Genomic DNA, 20,807 nt, shown 5'->3' on the forward strand with positions numbered 1-20,807 from the left:
GACATGACTACGACTCCCATGATGCACTATTGTTATGAGTGAAGATGTGTGGGGCAATTCTGCATGCACACTGTGATCGTGCTGGGGGTTTGGGAATGGTTGTACGCAATGCTGAGTATGGGCACAGACATGCATCTTACCTTGGGCACTTGTGGCTGCGCCGGAGGTGTCCATCTGTGTGACTCCCACCACGGCCTCTGGCTCGATGGTCCCTTCTACCAGCTCCTCCAGGGCAGTGTTTTCTGCCCTCCTGTTCTAGCAGCCTCCCTGAGCCTTTCAGCAATCCTCTCCTTGGCCCGCTTCCTGAGGTCGTACCACCTCTTTTTTAAATCATCGATGCTGCGGGGCGTCACACCCACCGCATTAACCCTCTCTCTTATGCGCAGCCATATGCGACGCTTTTCACCCTCTGGCACCTTTAGGGACAGCTTCCCGAACAGCCGATCGTGTTTGCTGCTCACCCCCTCGATCAGGTGCTCCATTTCCCGGTCGGAGAACTTGCGCTTTCTCTTTCTGGCAGATTCTGCGCTGGCTGGTGCATCTTTCTCCATCCTGGTTGGGTAGGGTGGTAGTCCTGTCAGTGGTGTATCACTGGGCTCAGGCTGTCTCCAGTTCCTGCTCCTGTTTGCTCCTCAGCCGAGTGAATGAGAGTGGGGCTGCTGTACTTCCTGGTTGTGATGTCATTAGCCCGTTCCCGGAGCGACCCAATTTTTGCGATTTCGCTATTAGCGATTTCGCTATTAGCGATTTCGCTATTACCGATTTCGCTATTACCGGAATCGGTATTAGCGATTTCGGTAATACCGATATCGCAATTGGCTAAATCGGTGTTTGCTATACTCGCTATTGTTGATTCGGTAAATATTAGCGATTGTTAAGGAATCGCTAATTTTTGCCGAATCTGTTGATGCATCCTGAAAAGCGATTCCTTAATAACGATTCCTTATTTATCGCTATTAAGGAATCGCTATTGGATTTGTTGATGCATGTGCACCTAAGTATGTGTAAGTTTCTGTAGAAGTAAGTGTGGTGGTGTGTGTATAACTGTATATGCAAGTAAATGGATTTTTGATTCTTTATTAGCATGAGTGACTATGTGTGTGAGTAACTCTATGGATGAGTGGCATTGTGTAACAGGATGTATAGGTGTATATGATGAGTGAGTACATGTATGAGTGACTGTATAGGACTGTTGGTGAATGAGTGGATGTGTATGTGGATCTTAGAATTACTGAATAGGTTGTTGTAACTGGTATTGGTATGTTCATTGTCTTGAAAAGTTTAGTTTCTATTTTTGAATGTGTGTATCAAAGGTTATATTAGGGTGAGAGGAGGTCTGCCACTCTATCACAAGGATGATGTCATCAGTGATGTCATTTGAGATGTCATCAGTGATGTCACTGACCATGTCATGAGTGATGTAATATGTGACGTCATCAGCAGTGCATTGCGGGCGCGCGAGTTATAGTTAGCTGAACTAACTATAACGGGGGAATTTCAATGGTTTTGTACGAGTGAATAGTCCAGCTAACTATAACACCCCTGAAAGCTATGGTTTTTTCTTTGAATTTCTAAGGTTTTTTTAAATGCTAATTCCTAACTATAACGTGCTTGAAACCTATGGTTTTTTCAGTGACTTTCAAAGGTTTTTTAAATGCTAATTTCTAACTATGCCTACAGAGATAGGACATGTGAAGAAAGAAGAAAAAACGCACAGAAAGAAAAAAAAGAAATGCAGAAAGAAGCAACAGAAGTCCTTAAAGACGAAGAAAAGTGCAGGAAGAAAGATAACGTGCAGAAAGAACAAACAGAAGAGCAGAAAGAAGCCTTGTTGCAAAATCATCCTGTACCCTCAACTTTTTCAGACGGATACTGGTGGTAACTGAGTCTGACTAACCAGTCCTAGAGCCAGTGCTATGTTAAAAGACACTCAGAATACAGTGAAAACACATACATACACTAGGGAACACTATGCGTTGGGGTCCCCCTGTGATTAGCATGACCTCCTCTGTAAGCCCCTGGTATATAATTGGGCAGGGGGATTAAAACTACCTCTTAAAACGCGCCACAGGGCGTGTTTGCACACGTCACCTCAGGCCCCGTCCCCTCCCTTCCCCACTGTGTAAACACACCCTGTGGCCCTTTTAAGTTGGGAGATTAAGTCCTCTTGAATCCTGTGGGTCCCTATGATCCAACTAGCCCACTAGGTACCTCCAGTAAGCGCCACAGAGCTGCGTTGCAGAGAGGTGTAAAAAGTGGCATGGCCTGGACCACCTCTCTGCAACGCAGCTCAGTGGCGCTTACTGGAAGCACCTGGTGGGCTAGTTAGCCCCCAGGGGCCCTCAAGATTGAAGGGGAATTATTTCCCCAACTTAAAACGCGCCATAGGGCGTGTTTGCACACATCACCTCAGGCCCCGTCTCCTCCCTTCCCCACTGTGTAAACACGCCCTGTGGCCGCTTTAAGTTGGGAGATTAAGTCCCCTTGAATCCTGAGGGTCCCTAGGGGCAAAATAGCCCACTAGGTACGTCCAGTAAGCGCCATTGCAGAGAGGTGTAAAAAGGGGCATGGCCTGCACCACCTCTCTGCAACGCAGAGCAGTGGCGTTTACTGGAAGCAACTGGTGGGCTAGTTGGCCCCCAGGGTTCCTCAGGATTGAAAGGGAATTATTTCCCCAACTTAAAACGTGCCACAGGGCGTGTTTGCACACGTCACCTGAGGCCCCGTCCCCTCCCTTCACCACTGTGTAAACACGCCCTGTGGCCATTCTAAGTTGAAAGATTAAGTCCCCTTGAATCCTAAGGGTCCCTAGGGTCAAACTAGCCCACTAGGTACCTCCAGTAAGCGCCACAGAGCTGCATTGCAGAGAGGTGTAAAAAGGGGCTTGGCATCAGAACACCTGTCTGCAACGCAGCTCCCTGGCGCATACTGGAGATACCTGTTGGGCTAGTTGGCCCTCAGGGACCCTCAATATTGAAGGGGAATTAATTCCCCAACTTACAACTGTCCAGGGGGTGCGTTTGCAGAGTGCTGCAAGAAGGGGGCATGGCCTCCTGCGCGATGCCGGTCTTTTATTTATCTTATTTTTTAAGGAGGAGGGCTGTGTGGCCCCCCTTCTTTTTCTAATCTATTGGCCCTGGGGACCCCATCCCCCAGGGCCTGCCCCCTAATTATTTTTCTGAATAACAAAAATTTGGAAGGGGGCCGCGTGGCCCCCTCCCAAGGCCTTAATCGGCCCCGGGGACCCCAACCCCCGGGGCCGGCAAAAAAATATTTAGGAGGGGGGCTACGTTGCCCCCGCCTCAGACCACTTATGGCCCGGGGACCCCATCACCCGGGGCCGGCCTTTGTTTTTTATTATTTTAAAAAAAAAAATATTTATAGAAACACCTAGGACATGCTGGACAAACCGTATGTACCTATCACCATGACGATTTGCGTGATATTCATTTAAAGGCAACTATGCATATAATGAATCCACGTGGAATGTATTTACACCGCTAGTGAAGCTCTGACGTGTCTGACGCCCTACCGTGCCTAATCCCGGCGCCCCCGCCGGTGGGTACTCTCCAAGTAGACACCCTTGTCGTTTATTTATACAAACATGGGTAGCTATTGACGGGCACATTTAATACACATGCACACCAAGCCATTCAAAGGGGATTCAACCAAAATTTGACCAAAACGATGCAAGAAACCCCCCTCACGGTTAGTAAAACACACATCCACCACCGGATGTGTAATACTTTTTATTTTACTCTCTGGAAAGGAGACAAACCTCACTTGAGAGTCACAGCGCGCTCCTGGCTGAGCCCAATGCTGTGTTACACCCACCAGTGGCCGCCAAGTGCCACACACCTCTGTGTTGTATTCCACCAGCTAGTGCGTATGCTATGACACTCTCTAGCCTATGTGCACTGTAACACCACCCCGTGAATATGTCATGCCACACTTGCCTTCGCACGGGTTATATTGCCCCATCTAACGTGCCTTCCTTGATGCATATGTTATAACGCACAGCGCTATGCCATACATATTACAATCTGGGATCCATATCTTTGTCACAGTGCATATGCAACGTTTTACTCCCCAGCACATATTTTATATTACACCTTTAGAGATTAGTTAGGTTACACAACACTGCCCTGTGCATATTACACTCCAAGGCGCATATCGCATAGCACGCGCTAGTGCCTGTGCTATCTTGCGCTCTCCAATGAATCTGTCATTGTGCACAATGTATTGCATATTATATTTTACGCCCCGGTTCATCTTACATCACACTTTTTGATGCATAGTTTATAACATACACTATATCTAGTTTTCATTTTCAATCGTGCTCTCAGGACTATGTTGTATATAACACTGCGTTCACCTACCCTTTTCACGGGCATTACATTTTGCGATGGGGGTGGAGGGTCAAGGGGTGTTTCTGCCAAGTGAGCCCAGAGTCACAGTCACAAACGTCCTCTTCTTCCTGAATAAAAGTGAGATTATGCTGCATACTTGTTCATATTTTAAGTAGTTCGCACAGACACGCATTTCAAAAACAATAAAGTTCCTAATACCCACCTTCTCTGAACAGTTAGCTTGCTGTCCCATCCACCTCGTCCCTATCCTCTGTTATCTGAATCCATGGACTAGCCTCCACCCTCCTGCCATGCAATGGTCTGATGTGCTGCCACTGCCCTCCATTTAGCATGATGTACCAGTCCACTCCTCCTGCCCTCCATTTCCCAATTATATGCCCCATCATTGACCTCCTGCTTAGCCTCTGTGCTTGGCTTGCTGCCCCTATTCTCCTTCCCCCCTGACCTCCAATGTCTTTGTGCATGCCCCTGCTCCATCCTTTTTGCCCACCATGTTCCATGGACCTGCCACTCCTATCTACTCTGAGTGTTCTGTTGAGCTGCCACTCCCCTCCCACCTGCCTAGCATTATCAGATGACTGTAACCTGTCCCTGCCACCTCCACCCTGCCTGTCCACATGCCATGCCCCTATCCCCTTCCTCCTGTCTTCCATGGTCCATTTTACTGCCACACCCTTCTGCCCTCCCTGGTCTGTTGTGCTGTAACTGTTCCTCCTGCCTGCCCCGCGCGGTCTGTTCTGAGGCCCCTTCTCCTGAACTCTCTTGTCTGTGCCCAGGTCCTGACCCTCCCTTCTATCCTCCATGGTCCTTTGTGCATGCCCCTGCACCCTCCTTCTTGCCCATCATAGCCATTGTGCTGCCACTAACCCTCCCACTTGCCATGCATGGTCTTCTGTGCTGCCATGGCCCCTCCCACCTTCCCTGTGTGGTCAGCTAGCTGCCCCTGACCCCCTCCCACCTTCCTTCCATGGTCTGTGTGTATGCCATCATAGTCTCACTGTTGCTCTTCATGGTGTGTCTTGTTTCTAGTGCCCATCCTGCCTGACCTCCATGGTCATCTTGCTGCTCCTGCCCTGCCCCCTTGCCCCCAACCCTCTGTTTCCATGTGCAGACCCCTATTCCCTCCCTCCTGGCTTGTCTGTTCCATTGTAATGGCCCTGATCCGTCCCTCCTGCCCTTTATGGTCTGTTATGCTGCAGCTTTCTCTCCTGTCTGTCCATTATGGTCAGCTAGCTACCATTGCCTCTTTCCCCTCTGTTCTCTGTAGTCCATGTGCATGGTCCTGTCCCCTCCCTTTTGCTTTCTATGGATTGTTGTGCTGCACCCCCGTCCCTCATGCCCTGTGTGGTGTATTGTGCTGCTGCAAACCCTGATGCCTGTCCTGTAGGGTCAGTTTGATGCACCTCTCCATGTCCCTCCTGTCCTCTGTTATCCAAGTCCATGTCCCTACCCCAATTCCTCCTGCCTTCCATGATCCAATGTACCATACTTGCGAACATTTTGAACTTGGTAAGAGGGAGATTTTGAAACGAAAACTGGGGTATTGATTTTCCCCTTTGAGTTACATTGAAAAAGAGTAGATTGTAGACAGGAGACAGATCAAATATAGCCCATTTGAGCTTAAAAACATTGGACGTTTCCTGGCTGAATCGGGTCTGTTGGCATGTATGGTTGTACTACCGCTGCCTCTTCCTTCTGCCCACAATGGTCTATTATTTTGCCACAGCCTCTCTTGCCAATCCTGTATTGTTGGTTTGTTGCACCTGCACCCCTTTCCACTGCCCTCCATAGTCTGTTGTGCTGCCACTGCCCTTCCTGCCTGCCCAGTGTGGTCAAATTGTTGCCTCTGCACCCTCCTACCTGCCTTCAATTTTCAGAGTCCGTGCCCCTGGCCTCTGCCTCTCAACAGTGTCCTAATGAACAACTAGATTGCTAACATTCTATATTTATTACAAAAGTGTGGAACGCCTGACGTCATCTTGATGTAATCAAAACTGTAATACCTAGAGCATTTCCTTTAGAAATTACATATATGAGAGGGTCTTATTTGCATCAAAATTATGGTTAGTGCTCTAAAAAACTAAAATGAGAACATATTTTCTGAGTTTTTAAATAGCAACAAAGCACTTTTAAATTATTTGTAATCTTTATGTTTTTTTATCCAGTTGACCACTTGATTAAATGTTGCACTTAGGGGAGAGGATGTGGTGATACTTCCAGAGCTGTAGACTTTGCAACTGGGGAACCAGGTTGGAGTTTCTGCTTCAGCTCAACATTCTGTGATTCTGGTCAAATCACTTGATCTCCCCATGTCTACAACCAAAATGAATTTGTTCTTGGGTGATGTAACCAATGCTCATGTAATGCACTCCAATACCTGACAAGTCTGCACTATATAAAACTGCAAAAACACAAAATATAAGTGTTTTGCACACTTCTGTCATTGGGCTACATGTGGGCTACAACTAGGGGATATTTGTGCTGCATTTGGGCTCTTTTGTCTCTGGTGGCCATCTTGGGAGATTTATTTGTTATGAAGTTTTCTAATTTCCTCATTTACTGCAGTCTCCTCAGTAGGAAATGCTTTCAGTTTTTAATTTGATTCCATCAAGAAGGTATTCAGATATGTCACACATTTGCCATAAATTCTGAATGTTACCACTCTAGTTGCTCATTAGATCACTGTAGTAAAGCTACTGCTCACCACGGAAGTCTGTTGCTGGTATTAAAAGTGCATGTTTCAGTCTGCATGTCAGAATTTTTTAATGAAATAGAAGAGGATTTGAGAAGTCACTCAAAATGTGCCCTAATTTTTCTTTCTTCAGCACTGATCATAATTTCTATTGTAAAATGAACCCCCTCATTGTGTTCCTTTTTAAATTAAATGTTTTAAGTGTTACCAGTTTATTCCAATCAAGATGGCTTCAGGTGTGCCATACTTTTGTCATAAGTAAAACAGTAAGCGCTCTAGTTGTTCTTAAGAACACTCTGGGACATGCTGTCATTGGCCTATACTTGGGCTACAGCTGGGTGATATTTGGGCTACATTTGGGCTCTTTTGTCTCTGGTGGCCATCTTGGGAGTCTTATTTGTTATGAAGTTTCCTAATTTCCTCATTTACTGCAGTCTCTTCATTAGGAAATACTTTCAGTTTTTTACTTTGGTTCCATCAAGAAGGCATTCAGATGTGTCACACATTTGCCATAAATCCTGAATGGTAGCACTCTAGTTGCTCATTAGATCACTGCAGTAAAGCTACTGCTCACCAGGGAAGTCTGCTGCTGGTATTCAAAGTGCATGTTTCAGTCTGCATGTCAGAATTTTTTTATGAAATAGATGAGGTGTACCCTAATTTTTCTTTTTGCAGCACTAATCATACTTCTATGGCAAAATGAACCCCCTCATGTTGTTCCTTTTTAAATTCAATATTTTAAGAGTTACCACTTTATTCCAATCAAGATGGCTTCAGGTGTGCAATACATTTGTCATAAGTAGTACTGTTAGCGCTCTAGTTGTTCTTTAGAACATTCTGGGAAGCGGCAGTAGAACACAAAGGAATCAACTGACAGTCTCTGCCCTTGTTGGATGTACATGTTTTACTGAGAATGTCAGACTTCATTCTCACATGACTGAGAAAGATAATGTGAATTTACAGAAAATATACAATCAGTTTAGCTTATAGATCACCTTCCAAACCTCTGCGGGAAAAGCATGAGAAAATAGTTTTCTCTCAAACATGATTCATGATATCACAGCAGAAGGCTTTTTCACATGGTAAAATAACCTTAGAACACACCACAATTTCTAAAATGAGTATGGTACCATCAAGAAATGATTTATAATGTAACTACAGTCTTAAAACCTTCTATTAACTGCTATGCTTTTTAATGAGGTGAAAGTGCTCCAGCGCGGAGTGCAAAATCCCTCTCTACCGTCAAGGACCAAAAGATCTCACATACACACACTATCCATACATTCGCTGGTAGGGCCCATAACACCAACATTCACTCACCATCAGTCCATGTGGGAGGCGATTATCCTGCGAAGCGCTGGAAATGAGAGAAGGAAAATTACCACAATCTACCCTAATGAGCGACAACTCTACACAACCTTCTGATACTCATTAGGCCCTAAACTCCACTTTTAGTATTCCTCTCATAAAAAGGGACGGATCAGCTAGTTGTTGCTTTAAGTGAATTTCTAATTCTCTAATTAACCTTTTCATTAACACATTTCAATGAATAAACAACCCAACTCATTTCTGTAGATGTTCAAATCCAAATTTATATTAATATTGCAAATTAAATCATTCATTTGATCAAGTTGCCATTCATATTTACCTATTCTGGCTAAAGTCGTCCTCTATCAAATCTGGCAGTCTCGCAAATCTATGCCCATCAATCTTAGTAGGTTCAGTTCATCAGGAGTTTGGGCATTAATTCAGTCCATCAAAGGTTCAGGCTAACAGCTGTCCTGCAGTGTCACCGTCCTCTCCGTCAGCATAACGTCAGGAAATCGAGAAAGGCCAGAAATGAACCCGCCTCCACCTCTCTATTCTACCATAATTTATAGTAAAATCAATATCAAATGTATCAAAGTTTTGGGCATCCGAGTTCGCTGATTGGACAATCAGGGATCATCCTTTTAAGTTCTCACGAAAGTGTCTTTTGGGTTATGACCCTTGTCAGTTCCGGTTCACACAACAGTCTTTGTTCGGAATATTTGGCCGACATCCCAGGTTGTCCTTGGAAAGTACATGTTCATCTGGGGTCAGATCCAGGCCACAGTGTATCTGTTGTCAGCGCAGGCGCACTTCACCCAAGCCTTGTTCAGCGTTGGCAGTCGGGTTAGGCACCAACGGCAGCCATCTTTCGATAGGCCATAATGGTCAACTTAAGCAAAGAAACACAAAAACGTAATTAATACATAAAAATGACTAATTAAATGTTATTCCCTCCCTATTACCCATATGTGTATGTATTTATCTAGCCAAAGCAACACTCAGTGCGGTTTATACTTACTAAATAAAGCACAAATCACAATTACATTACAAAAGCAACATGTATCATGCAAAATTCTAATTGTCTATTATTAATATGCGTACGAAATTTTGTTCACGTGCAAATCCCACGTGTAATTCATATATTAGTAAGGTTGGTAAATATTTTCCACATCTCTCCAATCCATTAATTCGATTATAATTAATTAATTAATCTAATTAATAAAACAAAATGCAAAATGGGGTGGGTATACAAAATTTTGATTAACCCGCTCCAGCAATCCCCCCTTTGGTGATTTTATCACCACACCACCCAAAAAAATTTCTGTCTTACGGAATCTTTAAAATGTTTTCTTGCTCTTAATCATAATTAGGGCTCCCGGTTTTATGGTATTTATGTTTTTTGCCATTTCCGTCTGTATTTATCCATATTTATTTTTTGGGCATTTTTTCTGTATTTATCCACATTAATTTTTGTCACAAGCAAAAGACGACGCTTCAGCTAGTATTTTTCCACATTTATTTAAATTGACAATGCACACATGCGCTCGGTTGTTATTGGTCAACACTATACATTCATCTGAAAACTTTGCCATTTGCAGAATATCCCAAATATGCTTAAAAGTGCTATCACAAGCCATTTGTCTCAGAGCCTTGCAGTTTCTGTCATCGGCAGAATGCCACATCCTCTCCCCCACTTAACACCATACTGCCCCACTGAGAAACTCACACTGCCTTCAGCTGCAACCCAATTGTGCCCCGCTATAAACACCTGGAAGCAATTCAATTCAAATTATGCACTAGACTACAGTAATATGCTGCCTGAAAAAAGTAACAACATACTGGAAAAAAAAGCAAACACTCATAGGGAATACAACTTAAAGCTTTTACACTCATTGTTCAGAAATCAATTAGTGTTTTTGCTTGAAAAGCTAACAACATGAAAAGAAAAGTAGCACTTCACTGGCAAAATCTGTAAGGTGGCGCTAATGTGTTTCAGTGTAAATAAAACCAATCTGGCCACTTTGCGACTACTCTGTCTTGCTTTATTTAGTTATGTATTTATTGTTTGTATGTTAAAACCTTTTTTTCTCTCCTCCTGAGGCTGCATTTTGGAGTAGAAAAATGTCAGGCAAAGACATTTGCAGCAAAAGTATTTCTTCTTTTTTTGGATCCATTTCATTGTGGTACTTAAACCGACTCGCCTCTTGTCTCCGTTCTCAGTCCACGCACAACAAAGCTCTTTGTTTGTTTCTCATTTTTTTATAATCTTATCTCGAAAACTTCTCTTAATTCCCCGCATTCCTAGTTGGACTACACTGAGAGTATGTTTATTCAGGGCTTCGCCTCCAGCACACAGGCTGTCTTGGTTTTACACATCATAAAGATCTTAAACTGTGAACAACTGTGATTGCATTTAGTGCAAGCAAATCTTTTCATATTCTCGACATTCTTGGGATGGCTAAAGCCTTGGTCAGCTTTTCATGCATGGGGTGTGACCCGCCTCCCGAGTGCCGGTGTGGCGATTTGGCCGACCTGTAAAGGGGGGGGAGGGGGTCCGACCCTTACAGTACCCGTCCGTATATAGCACTCGCCAGGCTAGATTTGTTTACTGCTGTTGCTCTGGCTAACTGAAGCAGTTCGCAGCGTGGGCGTGGACTATAAACTGGCTGGTTTAATATACCGCACCAGCCCTTTTTAACCTACCACCTGTATGTGTGTGCATTGCAAGCTGCCCTTGTAAAACCCAGTCTGCGGGAAAAGACGGGTGCTGGTGCAATCGGCAGAGTGAAGAGGCAGGGGCTAAGGGGTCAAAGAACAACAAAGCCTCATTAAGAAGTAAACGGTCTTTCAAAGACCTGTGAAGTACTCGGGTGCGGTGGCTATGTGTGCGCCCTGGAAGCTGTCTCAGCCCGGGCTGACACCTCTTAACCCTCTAAGGAGGGGGAGACACCAGATGGTTGGGGGTGTGATTCTATTAATGTCAATGACAAAATATAGTAGTATTTTCCCGTTTTTATATATAAATACAGATAAAGGAAAACTTGTTTTCCGTCTGTATTTATATGTAAAAATCCGTTTAAACGGAAAACCGGGAGCCCTAATCATAATTCAGTTTCACCTACGTCTTCTCTTTTTACTGATTCGTACATACTTTCCTTCCACTCTTCCAATTCTATTTCGTCAATTTCTCTTTCTTGTTTCTTATCTTTTCTTTTTGAATTTTCACTTTTTATTCTTTTCTTATTTTTCTTGTTTCTACAGCACATACAACATAATCTTATCACTAAAATTATGCAGATTACACATGTTAATGGAAACAATATTTTACTATAAGAGTACTACCTATTTTTACTAAGAAATTCATAATAGCAGGTATTTTCTTTCCAATTCTTTCCCAAACACCTTCAACCTCCAGTGGTGCAAGTTCATCATGCAATTCAGTAATATTCTTAATATAAGTTTTCAGATCTTTGCTTTCATCATGAATGAAAGTACAACAATGTTGAACTTTCAGCATTCCACAGACTCCACCCTCTTTTGCCAATAATATATCAAGGGCAAGTCGATTTTGCATTACCATAGCACGCATGGCAACCATTTCGGTGTTAACCAATAAAAATCCTCCATCGGTGCTTGTTGACAAGCGATCCACTACTGTTGACAATTTTCTAATTTTGTTTGCATTCAGAGTTATTCCCACTGCTGGTATCAAAGCCTGAAAAATGTCACCTACAATTTCTGCCCAAGATTCTCTCTTGGTCCTGGCTAAATGATTACTTAAGCTATGTACAGCATCTTCTCCTCTATCCATATGAAATTTTTTCGGAAAGACCAGGCCTACGTAACATGTGCCATACCAATGGTCTGGCAAACGATAATATGCCCTGTTCCCACAAATAAAATATAATCCAGGAAAGACTGGATCTCTTCCACTTTTAAATCCCCATCCACCCATGATTCGATATGTATCATGGCACTCACTATTACCTAGAAAATAATTATCATACACAGTTTGATTCCTTCGAATGCTAAATTTCCCTTTCTGAGGCCAATCTAAGCTATAGTTGGACTAGCTTCTCCTTTCAAATGTTTTTCTTTCTCTATATCCCAGGTTGTTTTCTCCACTTTCCCTTCTGCTGTTTTTCTTTGCATTTTCAATCTTCTTTCCTCAACCATGTCTAGGAATGTCTTTTCCTCCTTCTTCAAACTGCATGTTAGATTGTTTCTAAAAATATACTCTGTTAGTTCCTTAGTTTCTAAGAAGAATTCACCTAATACCTTAGTAGGTTTAACTTTGTTCAATTTATTATAGGAAGGCACTTGCGCAAAAATGTTATCTACATCTGAAAAATAATATTCTAATTTCCCTGTCTCATAAAATAAACTAGCTATTACACTACATGTTATTCCATATGTTGCTGGGAGGTGATGATATGTCACTCCCTCAGAAACAGATGCAGGTAACTGCATACATACGTAGCAGTCCCGTACGTCCATTGTCTTTACATATTCATACAATAATTTTGAAAACACATTATTAGAAAAATCTGTTATTGACCTGTCTTTATGTAAATAGTTATTATCTATTCTAGTTGGAACTACCTTTGAAATCTTCCCTATATTAGTTTTAATCTCACTATGTCCTTCTAATGTAGCTATAGTGGCCTTAAAAGAAATGACAAGAGCAAGGATGCTCCATAAAAGCATTTTAATCCTGTACAACAACAACACATTTTACACCATCTTTTCATGAATGTACATCTACCTTTACTACTCTATATGTTAGCCATCTTTGTTAAAATGGACCGTGTCTTTTGACTTAGCCTCTTTTACTTCACAACTAGTTTTTCTAGCCTAAGGTTCTAACACCTATTTGGTTCTACCAGTCGCTATCTTTTGATTCAATATCTTGTTTTCTTCATCAATAGTTTTCTTAACTTATTCAGTTTGGCATCTCATCGTTCTTCACTCTCCTCTCGTCATCCAAATATGGATTTTCCTGAACTTCCGTTTCTTCATCTCCAATGGCGGCCAAGAGAACTCTCAGGATTTCCGATTCTATTTCATCCTCAACCACTTTCAGTACAGCCTCCTCTGGATTTCCTTGACTATCTGCCTCTTCTCCCTTTTCAGGCAGAGCCACATACGTCCATTCTGGTGACTTATACTTCTGGTTAGGTTTCCTTGTTCTTCTACTCTCTTTGTCTTCAGTTAATTCGTCTTCTTTTGATTTTTCTTGGCTTGTCACCTCATTCACCTTTTCAGCTCTCTGTGAATTCACTCTTGTCAATCGATATCTCAGTTTCCTTATTTTATTGGGCCAAACATCATCTCTTGCAACTCTTTTTATTTTACTTCCTTTGTCATTCTTTTCATTCCTCCAAGCTCTCTTTCTTAGAACTCGACCTTCAGGTATTTCATTCTCACTCTCTTCAGACTCTGTCTCAACTTGCTTTGTCTTTTCAGCGACTTCTTCTTCCACCACTTGTTTTGTTTTCCCCACATCTGTCCCTCCTCGGATCTCCGGCACGCAATCTTCCTGCTGGCTACTTGTCCCTTCACCTAACTGGATGTTGCAGTTCCCTACACCTCCTCGGGGGTCTTCCGCAGAAATCTGTCCCTCTCTCTCTGTACCTGTCCCTTGTTCATTTGAATTTGTTACTTCAGGTGGAATTTCTCTCAGTCTTTCATCTGGTACTTCCTTTTCACGAATTTCTTTTGTTGTGTCTTCAGCACTCTTTCCTCTTTTCTTTCTGTGTTCTTTCTTACAACCCTGCACTTCTTGCTTGTTTCCAGAATCGCTGGATTCAGAAATCTGCAATCTTCTTCTCAGAGAGCTACTTCTGGGGACTAAAGCTGAACTTGGTTCTGTTTCCCCCCTTTCAGAGTTTCCTCGTGTCTTTGACGCTTCGTCATCTGACTCAGTACTTGATTCTGATTCATCAAAATATTATTTTCCTGTGCTGTCCACCGGATTTGGAATTCTCAATGTATGACTGGCATGGATCCAGTTCTTCAGTCCAGCACACTTCACAGCTGTGGTCGTGGTCAGAATGACTTGTCGTGGTTTTCCCCACCTTGGAACCAGACAATTTCTTCTTCTGTGGACCTTTATCCTTAACCAATAACCTGGGCTCAGATCATGGGCTTGCTTCTTTTCAATTGTGGTGGCATCTGGTCCAACCTGATGAAACACAGAATGAACTGCGTCAGCCAGGCCTTTACAGTATTCCAACACCATGTCATCAGTTATTGTCATCAGCTTGTTGACTGGTATAAACACATGTCTCATAGCACGTCCCATGATTATTTCATGAGGACTCAATCCTGCAGTTCGATCTGGAATTGACCTTATTGTCATGAGTACTAGAGGCAAGACATCAGGCCATTTCATACCTGTGGCCAAACACATTTTCCCTATTCTATTTTTGATAGTACCATTCATCTGTTCAACCACACCAGAAGCCTCTGGTCAGTAGGCACAATGTAGTTTCTGTTGTACATTCAATGCTTCACAAATTAATCCTACAATCTCATTATGGAAATGTCCTCCTCGGTCTGACTCAATTGTCACTGGGAACCCGAACCTGGGGATGAATTCTCTCAGCTGTAGTTTAGCTACGGTCAACCCATCATTTCTTCTTGTTGGGAAGGATTCCACCCACCTGGAGACTAGGCAGACCACAACTAAAACATACCTCAGTCTGTTACAGGGAGGCATCTCAATGAAATCTACTTGCATTCTGGTGAAAGGCCCTCCTTCTCGACCTATTGTTCCCAGACTCACTACTGTCTTCCTTCCAGGATTGTACTGCTGACATATTAAGCATCTCTGACAAAGACTTTCTGCTACAAGTCTGAATTTTGCATTGTACCAGGTCTGCTTAAATGACCTGATCATGGCATCTCTCCCAATATGTCCCTGGCCATGATACATCCGTGCCATGGTAAACATCATGCTATCAGGCATAACTGGTCTTCCATCTCGATAGACCCACACATGATCCTTTTCCCTTGGGGCACATCCTGCTTTTACCAACTGTCTCATTTCCTCATCTCCTGCCTCATCCTGCAATTGTTTTACCTCTTCCCAAGTTCCCACAATGTTAGTGAACATTAATGAGCAAGAAGACATTTCTCTTTCCTTAGCCCGATTGACCGAATTCTGATTTTGTGCACAATACTGTGCCATGTCGTTTGCGTACCTGTTCCCGGTGGCAATATAATCACCACCCTGACTATGTGCAGCACATTTTACCATAGCCAATTGTTTAGGCAGCTGTATCGCCTCAAGCAATTTTCCAACCACTTCTGCATTCTTAATGGGAGTTCCACTCGAGGTCAGGAAACCTCTTTGTAGCCATAGTTGGACGAAGTCGTGGACGACTCCAAAGCCATACTGGCTGTCAGTTATCACAGTCACTCTCACACTCTTTTCAATCTTGCATGCTCTAGTCAAAGCCACAAGTTCTGCTACCTGGGCTGATTTCACTCCTTTCAAATATGATGCTTCGATTACTGCTGAGACTGTGCATACTGCATACGCTACACTCAGCACTCCTTCATCTGTTCTCAAGCATGACCCATCAACGAACATCACAAAATCACTTTCTGGCAAAGGTACATCTTTTATGTCTGGTCGTGGTTTTGTACAAAAATCAAGTACATCCAGGCAATCATGATCAACTTCATCTCTTACCTCCACAATCTCAGCATCAGGCAACAAAGTTGCAGGATTCACATTCACACATCTCGCAAGACTCACATTAGTTGCACCCAATATGACCTTTTCATACTAAGTCAGCCGACTGTGTGTCATATACTGAATACGACTCCTTGTCAACAGAATTGCTACATCATGGGGTACAAACACTTTCAATGGATATCCCATCACAATTCCTTCACTCTGCTCCAAACTTCGACATGTTGCAGCCACCGCTTTCAAACATCCAGGTAAACCTACAGCTACTGGATCTAACATAGATAAAAATATGCAATTCGTCTTCTCATTTTTCCATGTTTCTGGGTCAAAACAGAAAGTGCACATCCATTCCTCTCACTGCAATACAACTCAAATTCTTTTTCATAGTCAGGCATACCTAGTGCAGGGGCTTCACACAAACCATCTCTCAATTGTCTAAATGCTGCCAATTCTTCTTTGTTTAATTCAAGGGGATCTTTCACATCACTTCTCGTTAATCGCACCAAAGGCTTTGCGATCAAGGAAAAGTTACCTATCCACTGACGACAGTACCCAACCATTCCCAAAAACATTCTCACTTCTCTTTGAGTCATGGGAGCTCTCATTCCTTTTATTATTCTAATTCTGTCTATTGTTATTTTCCTTAGTCCTTTCTCAATGTTGTGTCCCAGATACTGTACTTGCTTCTTGCAAAACTGTAATTTTGCTGGTGACACTTTAAGTCCTCCATCTGCCAAATGATTCAGCAAGGCTATTGTATCTACCTCACAGGCTTCACGTGTTTTTGACGCTACCAAAAGGTCATCAATATACTGGACCAATACAGAGCTTTCGGGCATTTCTAGACTCTCCAAAGACTTCTTTAATAACTGATTGAATATTGAGGGGCTTTCTGTATACCCCTGTGGGATTCGGCACCATGCCAAAATACGATCACCAAACCGAAATGCAAAAATTTGCTGACTGTCATGGTGCAATGGAATGGAAAAGAAAGCATGACACAGATCAATTACTGTGTACCATTCTGCATCCTGGGGAATCTGATATAAAATCACTGATGGATTTGGTACAATGGGACAACATGATACTACAATTTTGTTCACCTTTCTCAGATCTTGCACTATCCTGAATTTCCCATTAGGCTTTTTCAGTCCCATTATCGGTGAATTACATGGACTACTCATTATTTCTCTCAAGATTCCTTGCCTGATCATTTTCTCTATCACAGGAGTTACACCTTCAATTATTTCAGGGGTCAATCTGTACTGTGGAACATTTGGATATGTTACTCCTTCTTTTACAGTTATTTTAACTGGATCTACATTTCTCATTAGTCCTACATCTTCTCCAGTGAAATCCCAAACCTCTGCCTTTACAGATTTTCTCAGTTCTTTTGGTAATTCATCAGGGTTGAATACAGTATATGTTTCAGTAACTTCACTTTCTCTGTTAGCTAGGGTCATCTTATACAATACGTCATCATCTGGTGTTTCAAAAGCTATTCCGTCCGGAGTACAAAATATAGTGCAATTCATTTTGCACAACAGGTCCCTACCTAATAAATTCACAGGACTGGAGTCACACACCACAAAGCGGTCCATTTCTGAAAATTTCCCTATGCTGACTTTCACTGGTTCTGTAAGATATGTCTTAATTTGTCTGTTGGACACACCAACTACTTGGATCGCTTCATCCGAGAGAGGAAGATTCTTAACATCAGCTGATCTAACAGTTGATCGAGTAGCACCAGTATCCACTACGAAAGTAATATTTTCATCATTAACCCTCCCATCTACAAAAGGTCCTGTCTGGTCTACTTCTAGAGTTGCGCCAAGTACGCACTCTTCTTCCTCCCTTCGGCACCGTCAATAGCTCTCTTCTGCGTCACTCTCATCGCGTTGCAGCCAATACTGCGAGACAGCGCTAGCGCGTGGCAGCTTATTTACCTGTTTTTCATTGTAGAATCCCGATTCACTACTATACTTCTGTGTGTTTCTGCTCTGTGGAAAAGGCGGTTTTGGCACCTGATTCTGTGGGGGAACAACTTGCTGCTGTTGCTGCAGTTGACCACTCACCTCATGCTGCACCTGTGGGTTCAATGATGGATTTTCATTGTTAGTACTCGGGGGAAACTTACACTCAGATTTCCAATGCCCTATTGTGGTAAATATTTCTCCTTTACCGGGACTGAATTTGGTACAGAAACATTATAAAATAGCTCAGTAAAATGAGAGGCAGAATCCGTGATATTAGAGTTTCGGAATGGGCTTTATTCCAATAAGCGATTATAATCGGATGCCTCAAGTTCCATCACCACGGGGGTTCAGGAAGTGAAGTACATACTTTATTGTCAAGCAGTAACTTTTATAATACATACATTATAATGAAGTGAATACAGTAGGCGTAACAATTGATAAGGACATTGACGTCTGGTTTGCGTAACCGAAAATGGGTGTAATAATGAGTAAAAAGGAACATGATTGGTTGTGATGTCATGTATAGGTGGATCTATAAGATAATACTTGGCATGGATGCGCGCGCAGCAGTATGACGTGTAATTGACGTGTAACTAGGGGGTGACGGAGACTTGACATTGAGCTCTATATGTGGAGACAAGAAGTCTGGGGGGTCAAGTCAACCTAATCCCAAATCATATCTAACATCCTATGTTTAAAGAACTATGTTACCCATAAAAGAAGGACTCTCGGACAGAATCTATTCTATACTGACTGTGCGTGCATGTACAAGCGTCTAGGTGTCTACACTAAATGCGAGGGGGTAGGAACTTTCCATGGTAACAGGGCTATGATTTACTTGCATGAAGACAGAGAAGACGGGCCTTTTTGCTTGGTAACTGGAAGAATGTTTACTTAAACTACTAGGCAGGAATGCATCGGCTGAGGGGGAAGCAGATAATTCGAAGGTGAAATACAGTTCTTGGCAGAGAGTAAGCTGATGTCAGGCTTCGTGAGCAGCGCAGAGAATGAGACAAAGTTCATGGTCACAGATGCAGGCTCGGGCTGGAGCTTTTAGAGGCAGAAGGCAAGAAGAGTTTGATGACAGAATCAGGGCCTACTTGCCTGGACTGAAAAGTGGCATAAGTGAACCATATAAAGCCGGTGGCCTTTCATATTTAAGAATGGAATATCCGGCCTATTCATGGCGGATCTGGCAGAGGACATGTTGACGGTGGACACGCATGTGTTTGCGTCATCAATACTGGAACTGGAGGGAACATACATGTACTTGCGACATGCACATAGAACCGTTGGGGTCCAAGATAGGGGACATAACTGACCAGGAAAATCCATATTTCCACATTCCCTCCTTGTCCCCTACTTGCCCTTCAAGAGATATCAATCTTCATCAATCCATTGATCTGTTCATATAGCATCATTTGTTCTTCTTTCTTCTTCCGGGATCTTGAATGAAAATCTTGATGTGGGATACACGATGTGGCACACAGACCACAAATCGCTGGTCCACATTGTAGACATAGACAGCAACTGAATAGTATGAGAAGGCCAATACCTAGGAAGGATAGAACTCTCCATCCCCAGGCTGATACCGCATTCCAAAACCAACTGGACCAAGTCCAAGTGCCTGGGTTCTGGTTTATCTGGCTTACAATCTTATGAAGGCGAGTGATGGCTTTATATACAGATGGCGAATTTTCTGGTATGAATACGCAACAGCTTGATCCGATGACCCTACAAGCTCCGCCCCTATCAGCCAGGATGACGTCAAGGACAAGACGATTTTGAAGCACAACAATCCACATAGCAGACTGCTCTTCCATTAATTGCCTAAGGTGGAAATAGTCTCATTCACTACTGCTTCAAGGGTTCTAGTTAATCTACGTATCAGCTTACTATTAGTAACAGTACCTATATAGGGAAAGATGCCTTTATTAAAATCTACATACTTGTCCCATGCCGTCTCAGTGTAATCGACAATGGGGAGATCTCTCCGTTTTCTGTTGTGTACTAAATGAATATTTCTGTAATAATCAGGAGGAGCTAGGAAAACAGGTGGCAAAAGGAATGCAATGTAGCAGGTACCATCCCAATCTAGGGGTAGACGCATATATGCAGTCTGACCACATATAAAGTAGGAGTGGCGAGAAGCTCTGAATGAAGATTTGCCTTGGTCACTGAATTCTACGGTAGTAGTGCATTGACTGTGGCCCATATGTATGGAACCAACCTTTCTTACACATAATTCACCTTTTGCTGGGAATACTGACATGGTGGGTAAGACTAGCTCAACTTCGGATACGACATTTAGAATCATGAGATTAGGTGTAAAATTACCTAATCCATATACTTCATTTTCTAGATCAGTTCCTGTTCTTTTGGGGCGACCCTCCTTGTCAGGGTAACAGACTTTGAATAAAACTAGGTTCAGGTTTCCCCATATCCAATGGTCTTGGTAAACTGCTGTGTCTGAGTCTATGGAATTAATTAAACTAAACCATGCTCCACAGGAGCCATTATGTGTAAATGGATGTGGAAAGAAAGGCAGGACTCCTTCATAATTCTGGTAGGGAGGGAGTCGGCCACACACCCAACAATTGGTGGCGTTACTAGTCTGATGGGAATGATGTAACATACTAATGAAAGTGTTATTGCGCAGCGCAAGTCTATAAGACAATTCATGCGGAGGTAAGTCACTAAAAGAATGTTCAGCAGCAACATTATAAACATGTCTAGAAATAGGGTAATATATGTGC

The sequence above is a fragment of the Triturus cristatus genome, chromosome 3_2, assembly GCF_964204655.1.
Source record: "Triturus cristatus chromosome 3_2, aTriCri1.1, whole genome shotgun sequence".
In the NCBI taxonomy this organism is placed as follows: domain Eukaryota; kingdom Metazoa; phylum Chordata; class Amphibia; order Caudata; family Salamandridae; genus Triturus; species Triturus cristatus.